Genomic DNA, 16,039 nt, shown 5'->3' on the forward strand with positions numbered 1-16,039 from the left:
CTGTCTGTCTAATTATATTTCTTTGACATTATGGAACACTGTTTTTATTTAATATATTTACTAAATAAAAATGGCATTCATGGTGTTCATCTATTTTTGGTATTTTTTGGTATGGTGAAGAACTTGTGCCCACTATACAATGCTGCATATTTAAAAGAAATAACCTCCCACTACACCAGAGCAGAGAGTTTAATCTTGGCACAATGATTTTGGTGGAACTACTGCTGGTCAGATGGAGCCCCTGGCTGTGATTAGGGCTACTGAAGTCTGAACTGCAAGTGAAAAGGGAAGTATTTTTGTTTGTGCCTATTCTGCTCCTTTAGGAAGTATGGAGAGAGCTTGTTTTTCCTTTCCATTTTTTTCCTGCTTAAAATAAAATATTGTTCTCATTTTCTGGATATTGTGTGGAAGATCTGAAAGGGAACAGTGTGGAGGGAGCTTGAAATCTGAGATGTCTCACATTAAGAAAAAGGCTATGCTCTGCCCCTTTCTTTCCTGCTGGTCTCCCTGGGGCCTGACACAATGGGAATTATGCTCAGGCCATGCAAGGACACCACAGGACAGGAGTCATGTCACTGTTGGCAAGGGGCAAGGAGGAGATGAGGCCATGGGCCTTCCACCATCCTACTGGCCTGCTCATGAAGGGTTGTGCATGCTGCTTGCCTTTTACTGTCATGGCAGTGCAGCAGCTGTACTCACGATCAGTTCCAGAATGCATTTCAGCGTTCCCACTCAAGGAGCCCAGCTCTTCAGCCCCATGGCTTTCATGCCACAATTCCACCCTAAGGATTAGCATTTCCCCATCCCCTCAATGGTGGGATGAGTTGCACTTTCGACCTTGTCTTGACTAGGATTTAAAGGGGCAATGTTAGCATGTGTACAATAGGCTGTCCACTAGGCTTAGCAGATGTTAAAGACAGTGTGTTTTATCTATATTAGACTTTTAAAAGGTGTGTGTTAGCACCCTGTTAGCTGCCACCTCTGTGGCGTCAAACTCCATTTCTATAAAGAGTGCCAGAGTCCTTCAAGGAATAATTGTTGGGGGGTGGGAAGTCAGAGAGGGGGCAAGCTTTTAATATCTACAATTTAGCCTTCAGGTCCACTTTTACATGTCATCAAATCTGGAATGAATTGAAGGGCTATTTCCCCATGCGCACCTCCAGTCTTCTTATCAAAGAGATTTCTATGTTCTGTATATAATACCAAAATTATGAAATATGTTAATATTTAACTGTATCGGTTGTAAATGCTTCAGGGTGCTTCTTTGTGCCTAACACAGTGTGGGTGCTATCAGAACCGGATAATAGACTATAATGTCCTTGACAGATTCTCTAACTTTGATTATTTTATAAAATCTTTTGCATATTTGTTTCTAGCTGGATCCATATTAATCAAACAGCATCCTTGAGTAGTAGGGCTGCCACCTGTCCGGTTTTCACCAGGACAGTCTGGGTTTCAGCTTGTGTGTCTGGGTGCCATTTGACAAGCCATAATGTCCATTTTTTTTTAATCTGGGGGGGAAGAGGCGCAGCGGGGTTGGTCTTGGGGGGAGGAGACTGGGCAGGGCCTTGGGGGAAAGAGGCGGAACAGGGGGAAGGGCCTCAGGAGTGTAGTTACCAGCCATTAGAAAGGTGGCAACCCTATTGTATAGCCACCCCTCCTGGGGCTAAATCCCACTCATTCTACTCACACAAAGGACACCCCTGAAGTCTAAAATTTAGTTCTCTTCTCACTTTACATCATTTTCACCCTGGTGTAATTTCATTGACTTCAGCTGAGTTATTCCTGATTTACACTCGTGTGAAAGGGGAATCAGGTGCTAAAGTCTGTCCCTAGTCAGCAAAGCACCTAAGCACATGCTTAATTTCAGGCGTATGCTTAAGCCCCACAATTTGATTTAAGCACATGTCTAAAGTTAAACAAGCATGTACTTAACTGCTTTGCTGAATAGGGATGGATGTCAGCATGAGCATAAATGCTTTTTTGAACTGGGCTTTAATGTTTAATTCCTTTAATATTGGTACCTGAATTTTTATGTGGCTGGTCTAGTTTAGCATGGAAATCTCTATGTTAAATGCATGTATTTGAATTCCTGGCTTGAGGTGAGTGAGAGCCAACTGATGGACCAGCAAAATGTATATCAATGGCATTAAAAGAATTCTTACATTTTTTTGCAATACTATTGTTTTTCCACTGTATGGTACTTAACTTTTACAATACACAGCCTCATGCCACCTACTGACCAGATTTAGAATTGCAATTTGTAATTTATTAAGAATTGGCTGTGTAAGCCAATTGCTACACCTAATCTTGCTCCCGTCCTTTTTATGGCAGCTAATTAAACATTGTGATTTGACTAATCTCTTATGAAAAACGTATTAGTCTATTTAATTGTTTGTAAAGTACTTTGAAATCCTCCGATTAAAAACACTGCAGTTACAAAATATATTTTTATTTTAGTCATAGTAATGTAGCTGGTCATGATTTATGATAAATCATAAATAAATCACAGTAGTTTTACAAAGTTTTTCATACAGTGCACAGTCAACCTGTGGAACTCCTTGCCAGAGGATGTTGTGAAGGACAACATTATAACAGGGTTCAAAAAAGAACTAGATAAATTCAATGGTTATTAGCCAGGATGGGCAGGGATGGTGTCCCTAGCCTCTGTTTGTCAGAAGCTGGGAATGGGTGACAGGCAATGGATCACTTGATTACCTGTTCTGTTCAGTCTCTCTGGGGCACTTGGCTATTGGTCACTGTTGGAAGACAGGATACTGGGCTAGATGGACCTTTGATCTGACCCAGTATGTTCTTAGTAGTCTCATCTCTACTTTGCTAAAATTTGTGAATTTATGTTGATATAAATATTGTGTGAGGTACCTCTGGTATGTGTAATAGACAGGATAAAGGATTGGATGTCAGGTATGTCTGTTCCTATGTCCTTAAGTTAAGTGATATTTAGCCATACCTGCCTCTGAGTACAGCATCATTTTCCCTCCAAAATGATTGTTTACCTTGCCAAACTCAAAAGTAGAAATGATGTAATCATTTTTGAAGTAAAAACAGTATCAGGGAAGGGGGAGAGTTGGTTCTTAAGAATTGTAAGTTTCCTGTTTGCAGAATATGCCTTTTTAATTAAAAGTTCATTTCAAAACAGACAACTGCTTTATTTTTCTGGAAACCTCTGGAAAGAATTGTTTTGTTTTGCTGGTGAGAAATATTTTTCACAAGTCTTTTGGTACTGTTGTGTGCTGGGCATTTCACTCAAATGTCCTGCTTTTGGCTAGCCACACCTGTCCAGACATCCATTGTATGGTTCTTTTCCTGGTCGCATCCTGCTAAGCTGGTGTAAGTATTGCTGTGGGGGAGTGGGATGGTAGGCCTGCTCCATCGTCTCTGATTGGTGCTCTGTTCTCCAATCTGTGCATCGAAATTTCAAGAAAGACAACACACCTGGCTCCATGTGCGATTCCTAATATAGCTGAGGAAGGAGCAATCTGAGTCAGAGCAATGATGTGCACACATGTGACTGGGGATAAATTCCTTGGATAGACATTTACACTGTACTACTTCTACAAAGATGCATTTCAGTGTTTACAAGTGTAATTTTAGAGTCTAAAAATTACAGTTTCTTTACTCGATGGCCTACTTTTCTTGTCTGTTTTTGAGCAGGAGATGTCGATATGTCGGTGACAATTCAGGAGGAGAGCTGGTAGTATTGTACTCTGAGAACATCTCTAACTCCTGCTTTACTTGGAGCTTAATCCTGGAGCTGTACCATATATGAAGTAGACACAGATTGAGCAGGGGTCTTCTCCTACAGGTATGTGAGAAAGGGTTTAACATATGAGACTGATGCATAATCATCCAAATCTCATTCATAGAGGGTTTGTCTTGATTAGAATTTGGGTCCTGTTTACATTTGATTTTAATTGATTATCAATTAACATGAGTTAACTCCCCTGCTTGTAAATGCTAGTCTAGGCACTTCATAAGACTTTATTCCAGGATGCAAATATTTGTGGTTAACCAAGGCTGAGCTGTGTCCTGTAGCAAAACTTTGTACAGTGTCTAGCTAGCATTTACAGTTGTGTTACCTAACTTGAATGAATTGGCAATCAATAAACTCTGCTTAAAACAGGACCAAACACTATACTCGTGACAATCTCAGTGTTTTATAAAACTTAGGCCAGATGCTCAGGTAGCTCCAATGGAGCTATGCAACTTTATACCAGCTACCTGAGCATTTTTGACCTCTAGCTCTTGTTATACAGTTAGAGAGAGGTGGAAGTTATCTAGTCACACAGGGGAAAGTGTTCAGAGAGAACCAGGGAGACTGAATACGCTGGTGATATAAATGGTGGTGGAAGTTGTTATGGATCTATCAGTTGTAACTGTGATTTGAGTAGAGACTTAAGGAGAAACTGCACAAAGTGAGCATGTCAAGGTGAAAAGTAAGCAGGCTGAAAACAGTCTGAATACATGGGCCACAGGACATGTGATATTGTGTCAGAAGCAAACTCATGGTTAAAGAGAACCAGTGATTTTTGTCTTTCATTGTTGTTCTCTGATGACTATACCCAGGACTATTATGCTTAGGGATGATTAAAGCTGGTTAAGTATCAGAAAAAAATATATTAGCTCAAAAATCATTCAGTGAAAAATGGCAATGTTTCCAAATGTTATATTTGACCAAAAATATTATATACGTTCTAGAGAAGATATAGAGAGAAACTTGTTTGGGAGATGGCTATCGTGATGGGTTTATCAACTGTACAATGTATATTTTTAGCATTTTTCTAACTTTGTACTTTATGGGTGACATTTTTGAACTTGTGTTGTGTGAAGAACTGAAGTTGTCCAGATAGGCCTCTTCTGAAGAATAAAACAGTGTTGAATATTACTGAAAAGCTTTTGTTTACCTTGTATTTCAATATTTCCACATTATGTGTAGACAGACTTCTGAGAGTCAGGATCAGCACAGAGTCAATGTTGTCCCCTGCCTTAGTGGGGTTCTGAGTGCCAATCTAGTGTAGGAGCTGTTCTGATGAAATTACATCACCACAACCCTTCCTTTGGAACTGGTACGTGTTTCACTATTCTGCTGCCTTCAGTAGGTGAATAAGTGTGTGTTTCCTAAATGGGGTGACCATACATCCCAGTTTGGCTGGAACACTCCCCTTTTCAAACTCTATCCCAGACATCAGGCCTTCTTTTGCAAAACTGTGCATTTGTCCCGTTTGCTCTTGTCCTAAGGGGGCGTAGAGGAACATTCAGGCAAGAGCAAACGGGACAAATGCCCAGTTCTGCCAAAAAAGGCTTGATGTCTGCTCAGGCCAGCCCAGCAGGGCCCCGAGTGGGTAGCAAGGCGTGGTGGGGCCCAGGGTCCCATTTTCAGTTTAGGGAAATATAGTCTTCCTAGGCCTAAATCTTTTTGCCATCAGTGGGAGAGTGAATGCTTTGCCATGGAAAAAGGATATTACATTGAATGTTTCAGCCTGTGCTCACTTCAAGAGTAACTTATGAGCAGTAAACAAAGGAAGCATACTTCCTCTGCTCTGTGAGGAATTCTGTAGATGGTATCTGGCTTTATCATCACAGGATAACTGAATGTCATTCATCTTGCACTGCTTAGATGACAGTCTTGTGATGGGTATAAGTTATGCATTGCTTTTTCATCATGCTTGCTTCCACTGGTACAGTAGATAATGAAATGAATAATGTAATTTTGCTCTTTTACTATGACACCACTTTATGTAATGCTTCCACGGGTCGGTATCTGTATCCTGTCCAATCCTGCTGTGGGTTACAAAGTTCTGTGCATGTTCAGTGAGACAACTGTGAAGCTGTCCATTACAGTACACACTCCTCGAGCCAACCACCCACTCCACACCTTTACATATGACTTTTTGCCATGAACTGCACCTGATGTAACATGAAGCCTCACCTCATCTCTGTTGTTCAACCCAGCATGTAGTATAATTTTCCCTCTGGCATAATTTCTGCCACTCTATCAGATTTTTTGGCCCATAGAGAGAGATTCAATGTGTACACACTTTCTTTTCCCAGCCCCCGTCTTCTTTCTTGCTGCTTTCCTATTTGCAGTCAGTGACTTTTATAGCCTTCTTCCAAAACTCATGATTGTATGCCTTGCTGCCATGCAAATTGGTCTGCTGATATCCGAGTTTTTGGCATCCCACTTGGTCGTCTTCCGTCCACAATCATTGCAAGGGCCATCCTACCAATATAACTCTCAGGTCCCTGTTGGTCACATTCATACCAATGCAGCCTAGCCTCTCTCAACTTGTCTTCAACTGGGACAATTTCCTTTCTTGTGGCTGGTGAAATCTTTATGTGCATTAGGATGGGCTGAATTACAGTTTTATACACTCTACCTTTTAACTTTATTGACATCTTTTTATCACAGAGAACTGGGATCAGCTGCCACCATTTGCATCAAGTAGCTTTGGTATAATGCCAGGCATCACTCAAGAGGGCAGCATTGTTAGCAACCGTTGATCCTAGGTATTTAAATTCTTTCATTCTTTTAAGCTCTCTGCCTGTAATATCCTTTATGGTGAATCCTCATCCCTCAGTTATCAAAGCCTCAGTCTTACTGATGTTCACTCTAAGTCCTGCCTGCTCAAAACTGTGTTGGCACTGTTCAAAGTTGTTTTTTGCAGGGTCTCACGATCTTCCACACATAACTAAGTCATCAGTGAACCACATATTCCAATGTGGCTCCCTTTGTATATTCTCACTTGTCACATCCAAGATGATCACAAATAAAAAAAGATTCAATACTAACCCCTAGCGCAGGCCAACATTTACTGGAAATTCTCTGGTGTAACCCCATTAGATTTTGACTATGGTGGTTACTCCATATGCTTCTGGCATACCTCTCCCTTGCAAACTCCACTCAACTAATTGTCTTGCTACATGATTGTCTGCCACCTTTACGTCCAAAAGACCATGACCAGTTGCCATGTCTTTTCTGCATGAGGATTCATAGGGAACATATGTGATCAATTGTACTCCTGAGCATAAATCCATACTGACCTTTCTAAATTTCAACTGTTCCACATGGACACTTTTCAATAATCTTTTCCCATATTTTCACAGCATGTGACATCCACTTAATTGGGCAGTAGTTAGCACACAGTGTAATATCTCCTTTATGTTTAAAAATGGGCACCACAAGGTTTTTATACCATTATCCAGTATATTCTCTTTCTTAAGAATATCATTGAATAGACTTGACTCCTTCCCTTCCCAATGAATTCAGCGTCTGCACTAAGACATCATCTGGCCCAGTTGCTTCTATTTTTTCATTTTCCTAAATGTCACTATAGACTGCATATAGGAGGAAGAGGCTACCGTGCCCTGGTTCAGCTTACATGTTCTTGGTTCCTCCCTTGGGTGGTTCTTATTCATCACTCTTTCAAAATAATCACTCCAGACTTTGTCACCATTCATTTGCAATTTGCCATGTTCATTTCTAATATAAATAAATTTGTTCATATCCCATTTCATTTCCTCTCTCATCTTAGTGAGTTTGCGAATGGTCTTTCCTCCCTCATAGCTTCCTAGTCAGCTATATATCTCATCACAGCCCAAATTTTTAGCCATCTCAACATTTCCTTTGGCCTTATTTTTTCACCTCCACATACACCATCTTATCACTGTTCAAGTCACTGGCCTGCCATTTTTTAAAGGTTACCTTTTTCTTCTCAATGAATTCTTTAACTTGAGGATTCCACAACCAGTCTCCTTTATTATCCTTCTCGGCACTGGTTTCATGAGTCCTAGGACTTCGTATGCTGTTTCCAACAATGATAACTTTAGTTTGTACCAGCTATCCTCTATCCATCCCTGTGTGTAGTCTGGAAGCTTGCACGTTACTTCTTTAAATATTTTTTATTCCTATATTTAAATTTCTACCTCTTGGATCTCTCTAAGTCTAGGGGTTCAGATGTTTCCAAGGTCTCTGCATTTTGAAGTCCATAAGAAGAAGTCTGTGCTAGTTCACAATGTACTTGCTGGGTATTACCTTACAGCTGATTATTCGTGATCTATCACTTCTTCTTGTTTAAAAGAAATCAATTGGGACTTGTGTCCTCCACTGGCATAATTGAGGTGTCTTTCCCTCTTCTGAAAGTGTGAGTTTACAATTATCATGGCCAGTGCCGGAAAAGTCTATAGGACCACTTATCCCTCAGAGTTTCAGGTTCCAATGCCATGCCCTCCAGGGATTGTTTGTATCCAACCTTCAGAGTCCCAGTGTGCATTTAGGTCTTTTCCAGTCATTATCTTCTCGTTGGGTGGTATGTTTCCAATAAGGCACCACAACAACTCAATGGAAAAACTCCTCTTTTACCTTCTGACCCTCTCCTAACTGTGTTGCATACCCACTTACTATATGGATAGTTACTACTTCCCAACACAGTTTAACACTCATCAGTCAGTTCAATTGTTTTGCCGAGGCCTCAGACACCCTCCCGGACTGGACTCCAGAGTCAGTGCCCCTGCGAAAAGGGGCTGACAAGCAGCAAGGGCAGCTTCAGGCCCTGCTGTTGCAGGCACTCCAGACCCAACAGAGACAGTGGGAGACACAGGAGTCCTTGTGGGCCTATATGGCCCAGCTAGCTAAGCAGCAACTCTATATACTATATAACTCTATATACTATACTCTATATACTGTGGGAGGGGGTCAATAGAGGCTGCAGCAAGCGAAAGGGGAAGCAACACATCAGTGCCAGGAGGCCAGTGGTGGGGTCAAGTGAATGTTATACCTGTAGGCAGCAAGGAAACAGGAAGGGAGACTGCCCCTACTGGGATGAGGGACAGAAGCCTCTCCCAGAGAGTGGGAAGAAGCAAGAGCCCAAGAGAGTCCCACCTGTGAGGAGAACAGGGAGGGGGTGAGCGTGTTGGACCTGTGGGCAGCAAGGGCACCTATAGAGGAAGTGCCTGGACCATAGGTGCAGGGTCAAAGCTAGCCCAGGGAAGGGGCTGAGCAAGGGAAAGACAATGGCAGGCCAATGGCCAAGAGGAGGCAAAGAGGTTGCTTTCAGTGCCACAAGGAGGGCCATATGAATAGGCATTTCCTCCTTAGGAGAAGGCGGGGTAGAAAAGGGGTGCCCAGAGGGCAAGCTGGGTCAGAGACTGCCCAGATGGATGTGGCAATGATGACCATGACCTGGTGGAGAGCCAGCTCCCACACCCAGCAGGGGGTAGTAGGGAGGTGGCGAATAACATGACTGGGACAGAGAGGACTCAGACAGACAAGGGAACCCACACAGGAGCAGGACAGACTGTGATAGGGACTCAGACCCTGGAGAAAGGAGGCAGATTGCTGGTCCTAGTGGAGAACCTGAAGCAGAAAACAGACATTCTGTGGGCACAGCTGCGTGGGAAGTAGGGAAGGTTATATTACCATCCCCAATGCACTTGGTCTTGAGGGGGAGGGTGTGTGATGGGGTGTCTGCCCCACACTGGCTGGGTTATTAGAGTCCTAGGAAGGCTGCGCAGGAGACAGCCAATTAGAGATGGGCTGTGAGGAGCAGCCATTCAGGGCCAGGTAGGCCCATATAATTAGGGCTGCAGGGCAGAGCAGCTTCAGTTGCTCCCGGGAGCTCAAGGAGGGAGGACTGGCTGCCTTTCAGGAGGAAGAAAGCTAGCATCTTAGACAGAGCAGTGCTGGGCAGAATCAGGGGAGTGAAAGCAAGCTCCTGGCTGACTGCTAAGACTTGTATGTTGAGTCCTGGAGATAAAGGTGGCGAAGGTTCTGGGTCTGCAGGGAAGTGGCACAGGGAAGTAGAGACAGGTTGGAGGGGATGCAGCACATGGCTGCCATCTACAGGGTCCCTAGGCCAGGACCCGGAGTAGTGGGTGGGCCCATGTTCCCCCCCCACCACACACACACACTTGCCACTGAGGAAGTGGCTGGATGGTTGGACTGTGGTACATTCCCCTGGAAGAGAGGGAGCGCAGATTGTGGCACAGCCAGAGGGCTGTGTCATGAAGAGGACACCGCAGTCCTTGGAGTTACACAGTCCAGGAGCAGAAGTGACAGCAGGGTGAGACACCACTGGGAGTTGGCGTACTGACCTGTGGGTCTGATCCACAAGACGACCAGCAGGAGGCACTAGCATGGTGAGTTGCACCCCCGTCACAAACTCCAACACCATTTTGGGAAGATGAACTCCCTGAATAGTAGATTTTTGTAAGTAGCATCTTAACTGTACAACCTTTCCATTTAGTCTCTTCTCCTCTTTAAGACCATACATAATTGAAGCTTATTCCAGTCAACATTCCTACATTCCAACTTGCATATCTCCGCTTACCCTTCTTACTCCCTGGCACATGTTTTAGCAGCTCTTGACCAGCTACAATAGTCAGGCAAGATTCAAGGTGAATAACTTGCTTGAATAACAAAATGAATTTGCTGTATCCTCACCTCTTTTATGAGACAGTCTTTCTCTCTGTGTCATATACATATTACAGTGAAAGTTTATATTAAGGGGCAGACGTCAAGAACAAGTTATAGTTGAGAATGAGGATAGCTAGTGGGTCCATTTCAGAAAATATTGTAGAGAGAACAGACGTGAAATAGATGTATATGAAACTATATAGTTCAAGAGTCATATCTGAGTCTTATAGTCTTTGCTTATCACTTTACTTTAGATCCCCAGCATTAGGTTTACATGGGGTGTGGAGCGGGTGTATTAAGTTTGTAGAAATATGTCCAAGAAGAAGCAGCGTTAAAGCTAAATGAATAATGCATACTACATAAATGCATATATCAATTTGTCTTTTTCTCTTCACAAATTATCTGTCAGCAGGTTACAGTTTTCTCACATTTTAACATTATTCACCACATTTATCAGAACAACTCATAATCTGGGTATGGTTACAAAGCAGTTTGTTTAAATGATTTAAAAATCTTAAAATTGATGTCAACTGGTTTTTTATTGGATGCACTGGTCACATGGTGTTGCATCTGTTCCCTGCCTGGATGAATACAATTCTTAAAGTTTTTGGTACAAAAATTCATATTTACAAAGTTTGAAATTTGCTTTTCAGTAATATTCTGTGGTGTTCACTCAAAAATTGCTGGGTCTATGAACATTCCTGCAATTTGTTCTCTGGAGTAGTCACAGAAAATGAACAAACATTAAAAAAGGGTGAGGATAAACCAATTAGTTGTTAATTATGTGGACTATTCACCCACTTTTATATGAAATTGAGTTCTGAATGATACAAGCAGGATGTATGAATGGCAACTTCTCATTATTTTTAGCTAGATTGAGACAGCACCTAGAATGGACTATTTGCTTGTAAAACATGGAGGAAGACAGTTAATGCCCCAAAGGAAACCGTGACAGACCTCTTCATGGAGAAGCACATGCATTCTTCAGCTGAATAAAAATCTTTTTGCTGATTCAGATTACAGAGGAGAAAAGGATGGAAAACCCCCCATATAGACAGCACCAGGGTTGAGTTAGAATGTTTGGGCCAAATTTTTTCCTCCTGCAATTTCAGTGATGTTAGTGGAGTGACACTAGGGAAGAATATGGTCCTTTATGTGACTACTCTGTGTGCACCAGAGCAGAAACCCTGTCAGAATGTGCTGAAGTTGAGCCTCATAGTGCTCATTTACATAATTTTACTGCTTACACTTATGAGTACATCTACCATACAAGACGAAAGCCCCATTATGGTTAAATTAAAGTATCTGAATTGCTGGTTTACTCTTCAATGATGCATTAAAAAGTCTCACTAGGAATTTCATTCTACAGGAACTCAGCAGCTTCCTTTTAAATAACTCTCTCTCTTCCAAAAGATTAGAAAGTTGATATGATAATTAGGCAAAGACAGTAAAAGTTCATAATTTGGTAACGAAGTGCTCAGAATCTATTTCCTGAATAAAAATCTGTCAAAGAGGATCTCTGTTTGGCGCATCATCTATATGTATATATATTTGCCATACTTACTAAAGATGGCACCGGACGCTTCAAAGTATAACGAAGTTTGACATTTGATTAAGCCCAGAGATACTGATGACAGAGAAGAGTGATGTCTGTTCTAAATAAGGTCTTCTGTTTCCTGAAGCACTGAAGGAATGACAGATAGGAGCTGTATATTCCCTACTGTGAATTCCAGGAGAGGGAAGGAAACAGGGCTTCATTCCTGCTTTTACAAGCAAACCACCACATAAAACACCACAATTACATATGCATTATTAAACACCATTACTGTAGCAGTGGAGGAAATGGTGGAAAAGAGCTACTTAAAGAGGATGAAATGGGGTCACAGAGCATCTGTAATATCCGTCTTCCCTATGGCCCAAAGACTGGCATACATACTGCTAGACGTTATTTGTTGCAATTTGTATGTTTCAAGGCTGTTCTTCCACCCCTAGTTGAAAGGTCTGCACAGTACTCTTTTCTCAAAGGAAGATTATAAGTGATAGCTTCAGCAGCGTTCCACTCCATTCACCCAATCACGGACAGCTATCTTGTACCACAAAAAAAGTCAGTTCTCAGAAGGCTGTGTTACAGCATGCTAGGCATCCAGATGGGGAGGCGTTTCAGAGGCAATAGGCTGCTATGCATCCAAAATCTAAGTGGCTGGAAATTAAAGACTGGAAAAAAGAGAACCATGTTTTCTCTCTTTCAAAAACAGAAAGGGTGACATTCTGCCACCCTCTACTACGCTGAGTAGTATCTTATCCAGCAGCCCCACTGCAATCTGGCCCAAAGTGATTGGAAGGCAAATAAAAGCAATGCAAGATTAAAACACCCCTCCTCCACACACTGCTCCCCCCTCAAAAACAGAGGGGAGGAGAGGACCTTTCAGTCTTCAAATGGCCCCTTGCACACTGGGTGTGACTCTTGACCATCATAACACTATAGAGTAGAATATTCTGTGAAGACAGTTCAACAGCTCTGTGGTGATCCCCACTGCAAACACAAAGAGCAGCCTGTTATGAATGAAGCACTTGCCAGTGCCCTCAAGTTCCTTATCGATATGAGGAGCTTGGTGAGATCTTGTTCCTGGGATGTGGTAGCCTGTCTCAGTGGGGCTTACTTAGCCTTGCTCTGCCTGTGTAGACTGATTCCTTCCTCTGCACCCCCCCTAAAACATACCTCAAAGGAGGCAGGGGCTGGCATTCTAGGGCTGGGTGACAAGGTGCTTCTGCCCTACCTTTAATCCTTTGTATTGCTCCTTGACAGCTCCATGGGGTAAGCACCTGGATCTTCCTCTGCTGCTTCCCTCCTTCTCCCAGGCAGCCAGACTCTGGAAGGAAGAGTGCGTTCTCCAGCAGAGCTGGTTAGAAACTGGAATTCCCATACTATGGTAAGTCCAAAATTAAAAAAATTAATACATTCCAAAATAGAATGAAAAACGAAATTTTCCATAAGAGGGAATTCCAGTATTTTGTTTTGAAAAAGGTCAGAACATTTTGTTTCCTTTTTTTTAACTGCTTCTGTGGCTTGCAGAGTTGCCCTGAGCTCCTGCAGCCCACCAGCTGGGGAGTTTGGTAAGGCTAGGAGCCTGGGGCACCTTGTGTTGCTGAGGAGCTGTGTTATACTCACAGCACATATGCACACACAGGTTTAGATAAAAACATGAAATACTCTTTCTGGAAGGCTGCAACATAACACTGCTTTATGTTTTAAAATCCAGAACTTTAACACACAAGAACCAAAAACCGAGAGAGAGAGAGAGAGAAAGCAGGTGCCTCCCTAAGCCAGGAAGGCACAACTGACTCCACCCTGTTCTAGCCTGGCTTTTTCCAGTCCAGTCTGATTCTGATTGCATGCTTTCCTACAGTGCCCTCTAGCCTGCAAACAGGACCAGGAAACACCTTACAAATTAAAGTGACAGCCTACAATTCCAATACTGTTTTCAAATATACCACACTCTGGAAACCAAGAAGTTTTGGGATCCCTGGCTTCTGGACAGTCTGCCTAGCAGGCTTCCCTGGGGCAGGTGTCCCTGGCTTCCAGACAGTCCACGTGGCAGGCTGCCTCAGTGATGGGGCAATCTGTCTGGTGGAAGCCAGGACTCACCAGCCAGGTGGCCAAGGAGCCAGGTGGGCAAGCTTGCAGGAAACTAGGCAGGATTCAGATGGAACCCTGCCTGGCAGGCAAGAACCCATTGGAAACCTGTGTGGCTTCCACTGGAATTTCATCTAAATTGACACATGCACGTGGAATGTTTCAATTTTGAGGAATCATCACTTTCTGGTGTAAACTCTGATTTCTGAACATATTTCTGCCTTGGCTACATTATACAAGAAACTTGGCACCATGCACCAATAGGGTTGCCAGCCCTTCAGGATTGTCCTGGGGTCTCCAGAAATTAAAGATTATGTCATGTGATGAAATCTCCAGGAATATGCCCAACCAAAATTGGCAACCCTATGCACCAAACACCTTTAAAGCTCAGCTTTTGTTAACAGCACATGAGTGACAAATCCCTTCCCGTGCAACCCTCTACTAAATGTGATAGATCAGGTACAACTCCGATCAGTCCCTCCCCATGGCATATCCCTTTCCTTCTGACACGGTAAGGTCCTGAACCCAGAAGTGACTTGGCTGTGTTTGGATGCAGCCAGCCACATGGAAAGCAGGGAGCTGCAAAGAAGCCAGATGCAGAGAGGAATCCCAGGTGATGAATGAAGAGCCACATGTGGAACAGGCTGTGAGTGCCAGATGTTACAGCTGAGTGCAGGGCTATGTGGGACTTATGGGGCAGAAGCAGCAGCTGGGCAGGGAAGCTAGTGCAGAGGGGTGCCAATGTGAGAGAGGCTAACTGAGCCTGACTGGGAAACCCGCAAACGCCTATTTGTTTGACTAGAAATTGAACTGCCGAGGGTCCCCTAGGCACTAGGCCTGAGGAGCCCTGACTCTCCACTGGACAGGTGCTCAAACAAGATCTGCTGTTGCTCAATTTGCACTAGAACCAGGGGCATGTGCAGGAATTTAAATGTGATCACTGTTGGACAGACATGTTAAACACATACATACTGTACACAAAACCCTGTCAACACATGCACATACATCATATGCATAGAAATAAACAGCAGTACACGCACCATTTCAACATGCTGTGGAGCCATCTGAATAAGTGTATCCAAATACTTAGCATCGGCAGGGTCACAGAGCTCTCTGGCACCAGGCTGTGGGTTGGAAGAGCTCTGTGACCCCGCCATAGCCCCGGGGCCAGAGGAGTGCTGTGCTCTCACCAATTATTGGGGGGGCGATGCCCTGGCATGCTTCCCCTTATTCACGCCCCTGACTAGAACTCTTTAAGCCTCGGTACCTGGGGTATCTGTAACCTTTCCCTTTCCTGCCAGCCCTAATAAAACACCCTTTCATTGAGCCATATATCTGAGTGGTTGGCGGACTCCACCAGGGCTACCACCTCTAAAAGTAGCTTTTACAGGTCAGTTTGTTAATTTAGGAATTAAAATGACTATAAATGAGGACTTTAAGAAATTTTCACCTAATGTAACTTTTTTGAGTCCTTAATAATCTCAGTAGTAAAATGACTGTGTTGTCTTTTGCTCATTACATAATAATAATAGGAAGAAACCTGCCAGGCACAGTTGCATTCATAATAACTGTATTTACTAACTATACACTAACATGAAAGGCCTAGCCACAAATACATAGCTACCCTGGCTTCTAAAATATAGAAAAAAGTGAGCTCTATTTAAAGAACTATTTAAAGGGATAGTACCCTATGCCTCTGCACTGCACCCAGATTCTTCATACAGTACTTCTTAGATAGTTAAAGCTCACGGAAATCTTGTGTGTATACTACTTTAGATTTTTTTAAAATCAATGGTAATTTCCCCCATTATTCTTTATAACTAAAGGTTTATTCTTCAGCAGAGGCTAAAGGATACTATGGTTTATGTTTGTGACACAGAAATTCCATGAAGAACTGCCCTCTTTCAAAATGGCACCTATCTTCCATTGTTCTCAATAAGATAGATGCCACAGGTGCCCTTAGTTGGTGGCCA

Source organism: Mauremys mutica, chromosome 1, assembly GCF_020497125.1.
Source record: "Mauremys mutica isolate MM-2020 ecotype Southern chromosome 1, ASM2049712v1, whole genome shotgun sequence".
In the NCBI taxonomy this organism is placed as follows: domain Eukaryota; kingdom Metazoa; phylum Chordata; order Testudines; family Geoemydidae; genus Mauremys; species Mauremys mutica.